The sequence below is a fragment of the Marmota flaviventris genome, chromosome 7 (genome assembly GCF_047511675.1).
Source record: "Marmota flaviventris isolate mMarFla1 chromosome 7, mMarFla1.hap1, whole genome shotgun sequence".
NCBI classification, from domain to species: domain Eukaryota; kingdom Metazoa; phylum Chordata; class Mammalia; order Rodentia; family Sciuridae; genus Marmota; species Marmota flaviventris.
In genome coordinates this window covers 91,545,831-91,562,443 of record NC_092504.1, presented here as the reverse complement: position 1 = coordinate 91,562,443, position 16,613 = coordinate 91,545,831, and the positions used below count along the sequence as shown (strand labels likewise).

The 16,613-nt window shown below is 36.5% G+C and overlaps 1 protein-coding gene and 1 pseudogene across 1 annotated transcript in view; one reads left to right on the top strand and one right to left on the bottom strand.

The window, feature by feature from the left end:
• Positions 1–13,477, bottom strand: part of LOC114092806 (uncharacterized) — a 63,127-nt pseudogene extending 49,650 nt beyond the window's left edge.
• The window catches only part of Gstcd (glutathione S-transferase C-terminal domain containing), a 185,342-nt gene that overhangs the window by 116,294 nt on the left and 52,435 nt on the right, over positions 1–16,613 (top strand). The gene's annotated exons all lie outside the window — the stretch shown is intronic.

Here is a 16,613-nt window from a genome sequence, read left to right as displayed (position 1 = left end):
CACACATTTCTCCAAGAAAAGCTCTCATTCTGTCTTTTAGAATTTGGCATAATTCTCAAAATGTCATTAGCTAACTAGATCTACAGAGAGGAAATTAAAAATAGACTGCTAAAATAAATATTCAGAGCTTCCTCTTGCCTAGAGCCCCAGAGTAAGAGAAGAGAGAGAAGAACTGTAAAAATCAGAGTTTACTAACTCTAATAAAAATTAGTGTGTATATATATAAAATCTCAGAAACATATGAGGACATTATTATACTGCTATGTTATATATAATTGATAGTCATTACTGTGACTTAGAATCATAAGAAATTAAGTAATTCAGATTTTCCCAAGGAGGCCAAAAAATATGTAACTGATAAAGAAATTTTTAAATTGTACACACACAAAAAATGTTTGAGTTGGTTGTAAAAGCAAAAAAAAAAAAGAAAACATTCCAAATGACTATCCTTTAGAGAATGGATAAATCATAGCTCTACAATGGGATACTTAGAGTAGGGAAAATGAAGTACAACTTCATATATCAACATGCACAAAACTTACAAACATAATATTGAGTGGGAAAAATGTATGTATGAAATTTCATTTATCTAAAGTTTAGAAATATTCAAAATTAAATAATAATATTAGAGATACATATCAATGTAGTAAAACTAAAAGGAGAACCAATAGAATGGTAAACACAAAATTCAGGATAGTGTTTATCTCAAGGTAGAGAAATAGATTTCAAAAGTATGGCTAATATTCTGTTTCTTAAACTGTACATTGGATATCTCAATATTCATTTTTATCATAATTATTATTTATAAAACATGTTTAAAATTACTTAAATGTCTAAAATATTTAATATAGAAGTTTCTGGTTCTTAAGAGGGATATATTTTTGATATCTAGAAATATTTAGTAATGAGAAATATTCCTAAAATATCATATATATTACTTATTATTGTTATTATTATAAAATAAAATAAAAACAATTGGATGCTATTAAAAGGAAGTTCATTTAAGAAGCAATATTGATTTTTCTATCTAAAGAAACATTTTATTTGCATTTCTCTAATTACTAATGATGATGAACATTTTTTCATATATTTGTTGATTGATTGTATATCATCTTCTGAGAAGTGTCTGTTCAAGTCCTTCGCCCATTTATTGATTGGGTTATTTGAATTTTGGGGTTTTTTTTGTTGGTTTTTTTTTTTTTTTTTTTTGGTGCTTACCTTTTTCAGTTCTTTATATACCCTAGAGATTAGTGCTCTATCTGATGGGTGAGGGGTAAAGATTTGCTCCCAAGATATAGGCTCTCTATTCACCTCACAGATTATTTCTTTTGCTGAGAAGAAACTTTTTAGTTTGAGCCCATCCCATTTATTGATTCTTGATTTTAATTCTTGTGCCACAGGAGTCTTATTAAGGAAGTTGGGGCCTAATCCCACATAATGCAGATTAGGGCCTCCTTTTTCTATTAGACGCAGAGTCTCTGGTTTTATTACTAAGTCCTTGATCCATTTTGAGTTGAGTTTTGTGCGTGGTGAGAGATAGGGGTTTAATTTCATTTTTTTGCATATGGATTTCCAGTTTTCCCAGCACCATTTGTTGAAGAGGCTATCTTTTCTCTCACTGCAGTCAGAATGGCAGCTATTATGAAGGCAAACAACAATAAGTGTTGGTGAGGATGGGAAAAAAAGGTACACTCATACACTGTTGGTGGTACAGCCAATATGGAAAGCAGTTTGGAGATTTCTTGGGAAATTGGGAATGGAACTACCATTTGACCCAACTATTCCTCTTCTTCGTCTATACCCAAAGGACTTAAAAACAGCATACTACAGGGACACAGCCACATCAATGTTTATAGCAGCACAATTCACAATATCTAAACTGTAGAACCAACCTAGATGCCCTTCAATAGATGAATAGATTAAAAAAATGTGGCATATGTACACAGTGGAATATTACTCAGCAATAAAAGACAATAAAATCATGGCATATGCAGGTAAATGGATGGAGTTAGAGAAGATAATACTAAGTGAAGTTAGCCAATCCCAAAAAAACAAATGTTGAATGTTTTCTTTGATTTAAGGAGGCTGATTTATAGTGGGATAGGGAGAGGGAACATGGGAGGAATAGATGAACTCTAGATAGGGCAGAGGGGTTGGAGGGGAAGGGAGGGGGCATGGGGTTATAAATTATGGTGGAATGTGATAATCATTATTATCCAAAGTACATGTGTGAAGACATGAATTGGTGTAAATATACTTTGTATACAACCAGAGATATTTTCCGCTGTCATATATAAATAAAAAAATAAATAAAATTTTTAAAAAACATTTTATATTAAAGTTTTGTGTACCAGTATGCATTAGATTTTTTTTAAATTTTAATTTGTTATATATGACAACAGAATGCACTACTATTCATATTAAGCATATAGAGCACAATTTTTCATATCTCTGGTTGTACACAAAGTAGAGTCACATCCTTCGTGTCTTCCTTCATACATGTACTTAGGGTAATGATGACCATCGCAGTCCACCGTTTTTCCTACCCATATGTCCCTTCCCTTTCCCTCCCTCCTCTTTTCCCCTTTGCCCTATCTACAGTTCATTTAATCCTTCCATCACACCCCGCCCCGACAGCATATTATGGATCAGCATCCTTAAATCAGAGAACTCATTAAGCAGTTGGTTTTTTGGGATTGGCTAATTTCACTTAGCCAAACCCAAAATCTCCAGCTCCATCCATTTACCTACAAATGCCATGATTTTGTTCTTTTTTTTTTTTTTTTTTTTAGTGCTGAATGATATTCCACTGTGTGTATATACCACATTTTCTTTATTCATTCATCCACTGAAGAGCAGCATTAGATGTTTTTTATAAGGAGGAATTATTTGGAAGAGAAGTCTGATCTTCTAAATTACTATATGCTCTTTCACCTACAACCTATGGTGCTTTGGATTAGTGAAGAACAAAATTCCAGTAACAAACATCTCAGTAAATTCTTGAGAAAATATCATATAATTCAGAGGATTTACGTGTTATCATACTGAATGTTAAGCCCTGAGCATGTTTTAGAAATTTTAGGGCATTTTTATTCTCTTCCATTAATATCATTCTATAAAATATTTTCTCATTTCTATTATAGCTAAGTGATTACATTTATTTTTATTTTTATTGCATAGGTATACAAGCTGACCCAGCTATTCCTTTCATTTCAATATAATTAAGATAAATATTATAAAATATTTGTTATATAAAGGATGTTATAACAGGACTGAAAAACACCTAATCTGTACCCACGTGGAATTCTAGGTATCAATTTTTCTTAAGGGTTAAGATCAAGCCAGAACTATCTAAGGAAAGTTAATTCAAGGACAGGCTAATTAACTTAGACCCTGTCTCAAAATTAAAAATAAAAAATACTGGAGATGTAGCTCAGTGGTAAAGCATCCCTAGGTTCAACCCCAATAACCCCTCCTCAAAACAAAAAGATTTAGGAAGCTTTGTCTTTCCCCACTGTATTTGCATCTTAGTTGCACTGTGGTCCATAATTAATAATCAAATACAGATTGATATCTGTGATTAAAAAGAAAAAGATCTATTTTCGTTTCTTGCATATGGCATGTACGTAAAAGGATTCAGCTTCCCTTTGGTTAAAACTCTAAGGCACATATATATTTTGAAAGGTTTTAAATATTTTTCATTGAGAAGCTTTTTTTTTTCTTTCATAGTAATTTTTAATTTCATCTATAATGTTGGAAGGGAATAGATATTGGATTCTGGAGCTAATTAGAAGGATTGATTTTGGGCTCTTTTTTGTTTTTCCCCACCCTGCCCACCCCTTTGCTTTTTAACAGGTGGTTTGGGAACAGAGTACAATCTAATGCCTTGTATCACGGTTCTTCTTCATATACAAAATGCTTTACTTTTCCTGGAAACTAATCTCCTTAAAAGCTAATACCCAAATCAAACAATGTACCCTTTTCAGTGCTAAATAAAAATAGGTCAGGAAGGGATTAAAACACTGGCACTTTATTAAAGTGAAGCAATGAAAGTTTTACTTCTTTAAGCTCCTCCTTGTTATGTGAGAATTCATAAATTTCTACTTAATTCAGACCTCTTTCTTCTGCTTCCTTGCCTTCCAGTATGTAAGCCCTTATTGTTCATATATGTATGAAACATTATTTTCTTAGAAATTTTCCCATTGCTTCTCTTAGAAATTTTTGAACATTAGTCAGCATTGAGTTCAGTTTGCTCATCAGTATATTTAATCAATGAAGACACTTGGGCTGTTTTTACATAACCTTTCCTACCTCAGGTTCTGCCTGTGTTCTTTCTCCATTCACCTCTCCTCCTTAGAGTCTGATGATCAGCACTGTGTCTTAATATCCTTCGTATTAGGATTCAAGTTGACTGAAGCATGTGGTTTAATAAATATATTTGAAAATCTTCTTGGCATGGGGAAGTATAGATTTGAATAAAATACAAGAGCTTATAGTCTCCTTGAGAATCCCTTAAAATAAGGGATAAATTCTGATAGTAGATGACACCAATGAATGACAACTCATTGGTGATTCTTACCCAAATCAAATATTACAAGCATCATTATATATAATGGTGATTTTTCTATTTATACTATGCCTGTTCATTTATTAGTTTTGCTTCTATACCTGAACTCGTTAGAGTGATATCACAGAAACTGTGCACTCTAACAATATTGTTATTGTCAAGGCCACCACTGACTTCTGTGTACTAAATCTAATGGACATTTCTTATTTTGTGTAGGGTGTTAGCTTCATTTGACAAATCATATAATTCCCTTTTTATATTACTGTTTTTAGTTTTCCTCTGAGAAACCAATAGGATGACCCCTTATCAGTCTTCTTTCCTGGTTCTTCTTCAGTTTCTAAACCTTTTAAAGTTGAAAAATCTCAAACCTTACCTCTACTATAATTAAGTGTATGGCAGTGTGATTTTGTAACTGCTTAGGCTCAAAACTATGACACCATCATTAAGTTTTCTCTTTCTTTTGTGCTCTACATCCAATTCATCAGCAAATTCCCTCAGCTCTAGTTTAAATATATGTGTATATTTAAAATCATCTGTCTCCCCCCAGTGGAATGTGTGCTCTTTGACAGCAGGGGCTGCTATATAACCGTGTACATTTAATATGCATGTATACTTAACCCAGAATATATATAGATATGTATATAAGTATATGTACATATATATGTAATATATTTATTATATATTATATCTCAAACCAAATCATTTCCTACTCTTTCCATTGCTATATTCTTAGTCTAAGTAATTATCATGTTTGGACTTGACTATTGTAGCAGTATCCTAGTTAGACTCCCTATTTCTACTCTTCCTTGCTAATTAGACTCTCTGCTTCTGTTCTTCCTTACCAGTAGAGATCCTTTTAAAAATGTACACCAAATAATGTCCCCAAATCCATCTAATTCAAAATAAAATCCAAAGTTTCTACATAAATTATAAAGCTTCTTATACTCAGGCCCCTGGATACTTCTTTGTCTTCTCTTCTGCCAGTCTCCTGTTCACTAATTATACTTTTTATGCATTTATCTGGAAAACTTCCTGCCAGAGAATCCATACTTTATTTCCTCACTTCATTCAGATCTCAGATGTTAACCTTTATCAGATAGGTTCTTTCAGATCATCCTGTCTAAAATAAGTCTCTTGTTTATTATATTCCATCTTTAATTTTTCTTCCTGATACAGTATATGTTTATTTGTCTTGTGCATATCATCTGTCTTCCCACCCCCACTGGAATGTATTCTCTTTGGCAGCAGGGGCTGCTGTATAACCAATCCCTGCGACAGTGCTTACCTTAAAGTTTGTTGAATTAACTACTAGAATTCCTATTCCTCTTCTATTAATAATGGGGGAAAATAAGGTTTTCCCCTATTTCCAAAGAAAATTTTAATTTTATAACTGTTATTCTTTTCTCTTGAAATATTGTTTATTTTTTTTCTTTTTTTTTTTTGTTGGTTGTTCAAAACATTACAAAGCTCATGACATATCATCTTTCATACATTTGATTCAAGTGGGTTATGAACTCCCATTTTTGCCCCAAATACAAGTTGCAGAATCACATCGGTTACACATCCATATTTTTACATAATACCATATTAATGACTGTTGTATTCTGCTACCTTTCCTATCCCCTACTATCCCCCATCCCCTTCCCTCTCATCTTCCCTCTCTACCCCATCTGCTGTTGTTTAATTCTCTCCCTTGTTTTTTTTTCCCCTTTCCCCTCACAAACTCTTATATGTAATTTTGTGTAACAATGAGGGTCTACTTCCATTTCCATACAGTTTCCCTTCTCTCTCCCTTTCTCTCCCCCCCACTTGTCTCTGTTTAATATTAATCTTTTCCTCATGCTCTTCTTCCCTATTCTGTTCTTAGTTGCTCTCTTTATATCAAAGAAGACATTTGGCATTTGTTTTTTTAAGGATTGGCTAGCTTCACTTAGCATAATCTGCTCTAATGCCATCCATTTCCCTGCAAAATCCATGATTTTGTCATTTTTTAATGCTACGTAATACTCCATTGTGTATAAATGCCACTTTTTTTTTAATCCATTCATCTATTGAAGGGCATCTAGGTTGATTCCAGAGTCTAGCTATTGTGAATTGTGCTGCTATGATCATTGATGTGGCAGTATCCCTATAGTATGCTCTTTTAAGGTCCTCAGGGAATAGACCGAGAAGGGAGATAGCTGGGTCAAATGGTGGTTCCATTCTCAGCTTTCCCAGGAATCTACATACTGCTTTCCAAATTGGCTGCACCAATTTGCAGTCCCAACAGCAATGTACAAGTGTACCCTTTTCCCCACATCCTCGCCAGCACTTATTGTTGTTTGACTTCATAATGGCTGCCAATCTTACTGGAGTGAGATGGTATCTTAGGGTGGTTTTGATTTGCATTTCTCTGACTGCTAGAGGTGGTGAGCATTTTTTCATGTACTTATTGATTGATTGTATGTCCTCCTCTGAGAAGTGTCTGTTCAGGTCCTTGGCCCATTTGTTGATTGGGTTATTTGTTATCTTATTGTTTAATTTTTTGAGTTCTTTGTATACTCTGGATATTAGGGCTCTATCTGAAGTGTGAGGAGTAAAGATTTGTTCCCAGGGTGTAGGTTCCCTATTTAGCTCTCTTATTGTTTCTCTTGCTAAGAAAAAACTTTTTAGTTTCAGTAAGTCCCATTTGTTTATTCTTGTATTTAACTCTTGGGCTATGGGCGTCCTATTAAGGAATTTGGAGCCCAACCCCACAACATGTAGATCGGAGCCAACTTTTTCTTCTATCAGGCGCAGAGTCTCTGATTTGATATCAAGCTCTTTGATCCATTTTGAATTAACTTTTGTGCATGGCGAGAGAAAGGGGTTCAGCTTCATTTTGTTGCATATGGATTTCCAGTTTTCCCAGCACCATTTGTTGAAGATGCTATCCTTCCTCCATTGCATGCTTTTAGCACCTTTATCAAATATAAGAAAGTTGTAATTTTGTGGATTGGTCTCTGTGTCCTCTATTCTGTACCATTGGTCCACCTGCCTGTTTTGGTACCAGTACCATGCTGTTTTTGTTACTATTGCTCTGTAGTACAGTTTGAAATCTGGTATCGCTATACCTCCCGATTCACACTTCCTGCTTAGAATTGCTTTTGCTATTCTGGGTCTTTTGTTTTTCCATATGAATTTCATGATAGCTTTATCTATTTCTACAAGAAATGCCGTTGGGATTTTGATTGGCATTGCGTTGAACCTGTAGAGAACTTTGGGTAATATCGCCATTTTAATGATGTTGATTCTGCCTATCCATGAACAGGGTACATTTTTCCATCTTCTAAGATCTTCTTCTATCTCTCTCTTTAGGGTTCTGTAGTTTTCATTGTCTAAATCTTTCACCTCTTTTGTTAGGTTGATTCCCAAGTATTTTATTTTTTTTGAGGATATTGTGAATGGGGTGGTTTTCCTCATTTCCATTTCAGAAGTTTTGTTGCTGATATATAGGAATGCCTTTGATTTATGCGTGTTGATTTTATATCCTGCCACTTTGCTGAATTCATTTATTAGTTCTAGGAGTTTTTTTGTGGACCATTTTGGGTCTTCTAGGTATAGGATCATATCATCTGAAAATAGTGATATTTTAAGTTCTTCTTTTCCTATTTTTATGCCTTTAATTTCTTTTGTCTGTCTAATTGCTCTGGCTAGTATTTCAAGACTAAATTAAATAGAAGTGGTGAGAGAGGGCATCCCTGTCTTGTTCAAGATTTTAGCTGGAATGCCTTCAGTTTTTCTCCATTTAGAATGATGTTAGCCTGAGGCTTAGCGTATATAGCTTTTACAATGTTGAGGTAAGTTCCTGTTATCCCTAGTTTTTCTAGTGTTTTGAACATAAAGGGATACTGTACTTTGTCGAATGCTTTTTCCGCATCTATCGAGACGATCATATGGTTCTTATCTTTAAGTCTATTGATGTGGTGAATAACATTTATAGATTTCCGTATATTGAACCAAACTTGCATCCCAGGGATGAATCCTACTTGATCATGGTGCACAATTTTTTTGATATGCTTTTGTATTCGATTCGCCAGGATTTTATTGAGAATTTTTGCATCTATGTTCATTAGAGATATTGGTCTGTAGTTTTCTTTCTTTGAAGTGTCTTTGTCTGGTTTCGGGATCAGGGTGATGTTGGCTTCATAGAATGAATTTGGAAGAGCTCCTTCTTTTTCTATTTCTTGAAATAGCTTGAAAAGTATTGGTATTATTTCTTCTTTGAAGGTTTTGTAAAACTCCGCTGTATACCCATCCGGTCCAGGGCTTTTCTTGGTTGGTAGTCTTTTGATGGCTTCTTCTATTTCTTCCTTTGTTATTGGTCTGTTTAAATTGTGTGTGTCTTCCTGACTCAATCTGGGCAGATCATATGACTTAAGAAATTTATCGATATCTTCACTGTCTTCTATTTTATTAGAATATAGGGTTTCAAAATACTTTCTAATTATCTTCTGTATTTCCGTAGTGTCTGTTGTGATATTGCCTTTTTCATCCCGTATGTTAGTAATTTGAGTTCTCTCTCTTCTTCTCTTCATTAGCATGGCTAAGGGCCTGTCGATCTTATTTATTTTTTCAAAGAACCAACTTTTAGTTTTATCAATTTTTTCAATGGTTTTTTTTGTTTCAATTTCGTTGATTTCCGCTCTGATTTTAATTATTTCTTGTCTTCTGCTATATTTGCTGTTGTTTTGCTCTTCCTTTTCTAGGGTTTTGAGATGTAGTGTGAGTTCATTTATTTGTTGGTTTTTTCTTTTTTTGAGGAATGAACTCCAGGAAATGAATTTCCCTCTTAAAACTGCTTTCATTGTGTCCCATAGATTCCGGTATGTTGTGTCTGAATTGTCGTTTATCTCTAAGAATTTTTTGATTTCCTCCTTTATGTCTTCTGTAGCCCATTGATCATTCAGTAACATATTGTTTATTTTCCATGTGATGCAGGATTTTTCCTTCCTTCTTTTATCATTGATTTCCAGTTTCATTCCATTATGATCAGATATGGTGCATGGTATTATCTCCACACCTTTATATTTACTAAGAGTTGCCCTATGGCATAATATATGATCTATCTTTGAGTAAGATCCATGTGCTGCTGAGAACGTGTATCCACTTGATGATGGTTGATATATTCTATATATGTCGGTTAAGTCTAGGTTATTGATTGTTTCATTGAGTTCTATAGTTTCTTTATTCAGCTTTTGTCTGGAGGATCTGTCTAATGTCGAGAGCGGTGTGTTGAAGTCACCCATAATTATTGTGTTGTGGTCTATTTGACTCTTGAACTTGAGGAGAGTTTGTTTTATGAACGTTGCCGCACCATTGTTTGGTGCATACAAATTGATAATTGTTATGTCTTGTTGGTGGATGGTTCCTTTTAACAGGATATAATGTCCTTCTTTATCCCTTTTGATTAACTTCGGTTTGAAGTTGATTTTATTCGATATGAGTATGGCCACTCCTGCTTGCTTCAGAGGGCCATGTGAGTGGTATGATTTTTCCCAACCTTTCACCTTCAGCCTGTGTATGTCTTTTCCTATCATATGAGTCTCCTGAAGGCAGCATATTGTTGGATTTGTTTTTTTGATCCAGGTTACTAGCTTGTGTCTCTTGATTGGTGAGTTTAGTCCATTAACATTTAAGGTTACAATTGAAATATGATTTGTACTTCCAGTCATGTTTATTTATTTATTTATTTATTTTAGTTTGGCTAGTTTTTACTTTTTGGTTATTTTCCTTCCCCCTTTACTGAGATACCTCCCACTGTTAGTTTTGGGCACTGTTTTTCCATTCCTCTTCTTGTAGAATTTTGCCCGAAATGCTTTGCAGTGCTGGTTTTCTGGCTGCGAATTCTTTTAGCTTTTGTTTATCGTGAAAGATTTTAATTTCATTGTCAAATCTGAAGCTTAATTTTGCTGGATACAGTATTCTTGGTTGGAATCCATTATTTTTCAGTGTTTGAAATACATTGTTCCAGGATCTTCTCGCTTTCAAAGTCTGTGATGAAAAATCAGCCGTTAACCTAATTGGTTTACCCCTGAATGTAATCTGCCTCCTTTCTCTCGTAGCTTTTAATATTCTCTCCTTGTTCTGTATGTTGGCTATCTTCATAATTATATGTCTTGGAGTTGGTCTATTATGGTTTTGGATGTTTGGGGTCCTGTAGGCTTCCAGGATTTGGCAATCCATTCCATCTTCCATCTCTGGGAAGTTTTCTAGGATTATTTAATAAGTTGTCCATTCCTTTGGTTTGAACCTCTGTGCCTTCTTCTATCCCAATGACTCAAATTTGGTTTTTTGATGAGGTCCCATATCTCTTGGATAGATTGCTCATGAGATTTAAGCATCTTTTCTGTGTTGACTATATTCTTTTCAAGTTGATAAACTTTGTCTTCATTATCTGATGTTCTGACTTCTACTTGATCTAGTCTATTTGTAATATTCTCGTTAGCGTTTTTAATCTGGTTTATGGTTTCTTGCATTTCTAAAATTACTGTTTGGTTTTTTTTAAGATCGCTATCTCCTGGTAAAGCTCGTTCTTTGCAGTTTGAATTTGTTTGTTTAGTTCATTTTCAAAATATACTTTCAATGCTTGGACTTGCTGTCTCATGTCTTCTCTAATATTCTGTTCCATCTGAGTTAGGTATGCCTTGATTTCTTTCCCTGTCCATGTTTCTGATGCTTCTAGGTCCTCCTGTAGATTTAAGTTGTCCTGCATTATCTGTAATCCTTTTTTCCCTTGTTTTTTCATGTTGTTCACGTTACTTTCCAGATTTGTTTGACTGCTTTGTAACTGCTTTCTCCTACACATTTGTTTTGGCTTTTTATATCTCTGTTGTCTCTCCTTTGTGGTGGGAGATTATGCCTAGAGATGTTGGGCTTTATTGTACTTTAGAGCTCCTTCATTCAATTTATAAAGGGCTTCCGGATTTTGTATGCATATAGTGATTTGTTGTTTGTTCTTAGGACTTTAGGTTAGGTGCTGTGAAGGTATAAGGGTTAGTATGTCTTGGCTACTTTAGAAGATTGCTCTACTGAAGGGGGATACTAACCGTCGATTGGATCAGGGTGTTGGTAGTAGCTAGGTATTTAGGAGCACTATAGACAGCCTCAAAACATTCACCTGTTTGCATTTAGACAGTTACATGAAATGGAGGACGTAATGCTTGGGATGAAAGTTGGAGGGAAGGGGAAGGAAGGTGTTCTTGAAAAGAAAGAAGGAGAGGGAGATAGATAGCATAGAGGAGAATGGAAAGAACAATAAAACTTGGAAGGGGAAAGAAAGAGGGAAAAAGGGAGAGAAAAATAAAATAAAATTAGGTCTTAGAGATCCATTTTCTTCTCTTCCCGTAGGCAAAGCTGTACCCTCCAGGCTGAGTTTTGCCCTCAATGTGTCGACAGCAATCCCTGTAAGGCGGCTCCTGGGAGTCTCTCAATTCTGTTGGTCCAGAGCCGTTTCACTTCTACGGCCCCTCCTCCCCTTCCTCCTGCCAGCCAGCCAGGTCCTGCTCACCGGAGGCGGTTCCCCAAGGATCTGGTTACACTTTCAGCCCCACCGCGTGCCCTATTTCCCAAACGACTGAGCACTCTCTCTGTCATTCATCTAAGCCCCAGTGCTGTGGAGCTGTGTTCTGGGAGTCAATAGTTTAATTTTTCCTGACCCCTTTGGTGGGCACACCTTCGGAGTCTGGCGGCTAAGACCATTGGTGTCGCCACTGGTGGTAATGGGAGTTGGGGGTCGAGGATCCCCTCTGCTTCCCTCAGCCCCTACAATCACGACCACTCCGCTGGCAGTAGGAGGAGTTGGGGGTCTGGAGTGTCCTCTTTTTCCCTCCGCCCCTACCGTCACGCCCTCTCAGTTGGCGGTTGGGGGAGTTGGGGGTGGGGAGTCTTCTCTGCTTCCCTCCGCCCCTAGAGTCATGCCCATGTCACTGGCATTAGGGGGAGTTGGGGGTCGGGAGTCCCTTGGCCCTTACGGTCGCGCCCACGGAGAGATTTTTGAAGTTTCCCGGTTGTTTGTATCTGATGTGGATGGGAGTCACACACCTGCTAAAGTAGATTCCGCTGGGAAGGAATCTCGTTGGCTGAACTTTGGTGACTTCCCCTCTCTGCTATGGCGGGCCCCTGGCTCCTTGCCGGAGTGTCCGAAGGGAGGGGTGGAACTGGCTTGTCTCTGGTCTGACTCAATCTCTGGTTTTAGTTCCCAGTTCGCTATTTCATAAAGGCTTGGTAGATTCCCTTCATGTCCCCTCCTGAGCCGGGCGGGCGGGGGCCCGTTCGCCGTGCGGGCGGGGCCGTTAGCAGAGCCGGGAGGGCGGGGGGCCGTTTGCCGCACGGGCGGGGCCGCCAGCAGAGCCGGGAGGGCGGGGGCCGTCTGCCGGGCCGGGCTGGGACCCTTCTCGCTGTGCCGGGCCGCCAGGGGCCACTTGCAGAGCCTGGCAGGTGGCGGCCGCGGGACTGGACCTCTGCGCCGCGTGGCCAAGAGTCGAGCAGGCGGGGGGCCATTTGCCGGGTGGGCGGGGCATTCGCAGAGTCGGGCGGGTGGGGGGGCCATTCGCAGCTGGAGCCGGGCGCCAGCAGAGCTGGGAGGGCGGGGGCCATCTGCCAGGCCGGGCGGGGACCCTTCTCGCCGCGCCGGGCCGCCGGGGACCGCTTGCAGAGCCTGGCAGGCGGAGGCCGCGGGACTGGACCTCTGCGCCACGTGGTCAAGATTCACGATTCACTCGTCTGGAACAAACTGTCACCTCTAATAAACTTACTAATTCCCGGCAGGTCTCCTTTCAGCGGAATTTTGCTAGAAGTTCCTCAGTAGGTAGGATCTAGGTGTATTAATGGGTCTTTCTGATCCCGTTAATGTGGAGATACTGAAAGTGCTGCTTCCTCGCCGGCCGCCATGTTGGATCTCCGAAATATTGTTTACAATTTTTCACACTATACTTTAGGGAAGAAATTGTGCTTCTGTGGGTTGTATAGATTAATGTGTTACTTATAGTTTTGCTCAGTGTTTGGATATGATTCCTTAAAAGACAACCAAAATTGTCCTAAGATAACCTAGCATTATTTATTTTATTATAAATGAAAGCACAAGGTCTTTTACAGATTGTTCATTTATGATTTTTAAAAGGCTTTTGGTCCAACAGTATTTATTTTATTGTCTACACAAGCCTTTGGGAAGTCTAGTTGTTTTATGTTGTCTAATGAAGAAGAAAGTTCTAGATTCTTTATTTATTAACTTCAAAGTAAAGACTAATCACGTTTATAAGATTAAACTACTGGAAACTAATGGAAATTTTTGACTCACCACCATCTTCCTGGTGTTTTGTTATATTTATTTGATTTTTCTGTGTATCATATGTGTGTGATTTAAGAAACACAAGGAAATACATGAAACTTCAAATCTGGTTTAAAGAATGAGAAAAATTGCCATGCCTATTCTGTACATATGCCTATGTGTGGGTGCTACTTATAAATGCCCTCATGCTATCACATCTGCATCTCTAACATCAGAGGACAGAATGATATTTGTATTGTATTTGTCATTGGATATCCAGAAATGTTAAATAATAAACATGATCCTCAAGAGTTTTATAAGCAGTTAACCATTTTTGTATATAATTAAGAAGCATGTCATCTTTTTGGTAAACACTACTCATGATTATATGTTTTCAGAATATTTCAAAAGTTTACATTAAAAAATATCATGTTACTTTCTTTTCTAAGTAAATATCTAAGAAGAAGCATTAAAATGGCATATGTCTTTTTTTAACATAGCTTTTACAACTCTAATTTCAAGGGGAAAATAATTATTTGGGTGCCTTTTACTCCTGATTTACTTATAAACCTTATTAGCATGTGACTGGGTTTTAGATACTAAGTAATTTGTAGAGGTCTCTGGGAAACACAGTAATCATGAGGTGGAAAGGTTTGTAATTTAACAAATCAGGTCTCTGTCGTTGTTGACTCCCTGGACTCATTGGAACTAGATTTTTGAAGGGAAAGTTTCAGCAAAGAGGGGCAGTTTCCTAGAATAGTCCCTCAAGAGAATTAGATAGTAAAGGCACTCAGTTATCAAGTAACTTTAGGAACACCGTTGTTCTAAATGAAACTAATTAAACTGTGAGACTCCTTAGAGCTTTAATACAGTAATGGGCATTATGATTTCCTTCAAAATTAAATAATATAGTAGCATCCCACCATCCTAAGAGGATATGTTCCAAGATCCCCAGTCTGTTCTTGAAACTACAGATAGTACCAAACCCTGTACTATCATCTTTTCATATACACACATATCTCCAATAAAGTTTGATTTATAAATTAGGCACAATTAAAAATTAATAATAACTAAAAATACAGCAGTTATAAAACGTACCACAATAAAATTAGTATTATTATACTTTGGCACCATTATTAAGTAAATAAGGGTAATATAAGTATAAGCATTATGATACCTCGACAAACAATTTAATAACTGAGATGACTACTTAGTGACTACTGGATAGGTAGCATATACAATACAGATATACAAGACATAGGAATGATACATCTCCTGGGTAGGACAGAGCAAGATGGCATAAGATTTTATGCTCCTTAAACCAGCATGCATTTTAAAACTTAGGGATTATTTCTTTCTGGAAATTTGTATTTATTATTTTCAAGCTGCATTTTACTGGGAATAACTAAAATTATAGAAAGTGAAACTTAGGATATGGGGCGACAGTCTACACATTTCTCAAATCTGCCTGATGGTGGAATTTGTGGTTTGCTTGTCTTTTTTTCTTTTTTACTTTTAATATAGCTTAATAGCTTGAGAAATGAGTAGTATGCTTGACAAAGCAAATAACATATTTAACTTTTCATGCAATAGATCATGGTGTGTTTGGAAAATAGCTGGTGGTTCCCTCTCATCAAAATAGTAAGAGTGTGAGAGTAAAGGAGTGGCAGGAGTTTCACTCCTGCCAGTCTAGGGCCTAAGCTTTTAATATGAATTGGACCAGATAATGAACTTATGCTACAGGCTATGGGGAGACATTGAAGACTTTTAAGAAAGGTAGTAACATGAACACATTTGCATTTTAGAAAGAATTGGCTTGAAAGGATAAGAATATAGGGCAGTTTTTAATTTAAAGATTACTGCAATAGTGTGAGAAATGAGTATGAACTGAGCTTATGGGTATGGTTGCAGGATGATGAAGAGATGATGGTACCATTAACAAATAAAGAGGATACCAGAAAGGAAACAGGTTTCATGATGGAAAATAGATAAATTCATGTTTGTACATGTTTGATTTAAGATCACTGAATGAATAGGCAGAGATATTAATGATGCATTTGGAAAATATCTAGATTTGATTCAGAGTTCCAGAGAACAATACTAACTGAACTATATAGATCTGAATGTCATTGGTGTCATTGGTATAGATACAAATCAAAAGAGAACTGATGGACAGAGAAAGAACAAAGAAGCACATTTTTCTGATTTTTTTTAAAAAATTACCCATCCCAATTTAGTTTTTTGCAGTTATTTCAAATTAACTTACAGATTATTCTGTTCTGAACTTCTGAAAATTCATATTAATAGTTATCTGAATATAGAAAATATTCATTTAACAAGTAAACATGAGGAGTAGTGTGAGTAATTTAGTTATTTGATTGGTTAGTTAATTTGTATATGAATGTATGTGTGCTTATGAGTGCTCACAAATTACAGTTTGTTTGGTTGGTTTTGGTTTTGGTTTTGATTTTGGGGTTGAGGGATACCAGGCATTGATACAGGGTCTCACTTGAGCTGGTCAAGCATATTACCAATGAACTAGCCCTTTTTCCCCAAAAAAATTCTTATTTTTGAAACAGAGTCTTTTCAAATTGCCCATGCTGGCCTTAAATTTCCAATCCTCCTGCCTCATCCTCCTTTATAGTTGGAATTACAGGTATGTGCTACCATCCCCAGCAAAACTTTATAGTTTTTAATCAGCTAATGACGTTACTTGAACATTTACAGGTCTAAGTAATGAAGACATAGGAAAAGAAGTAC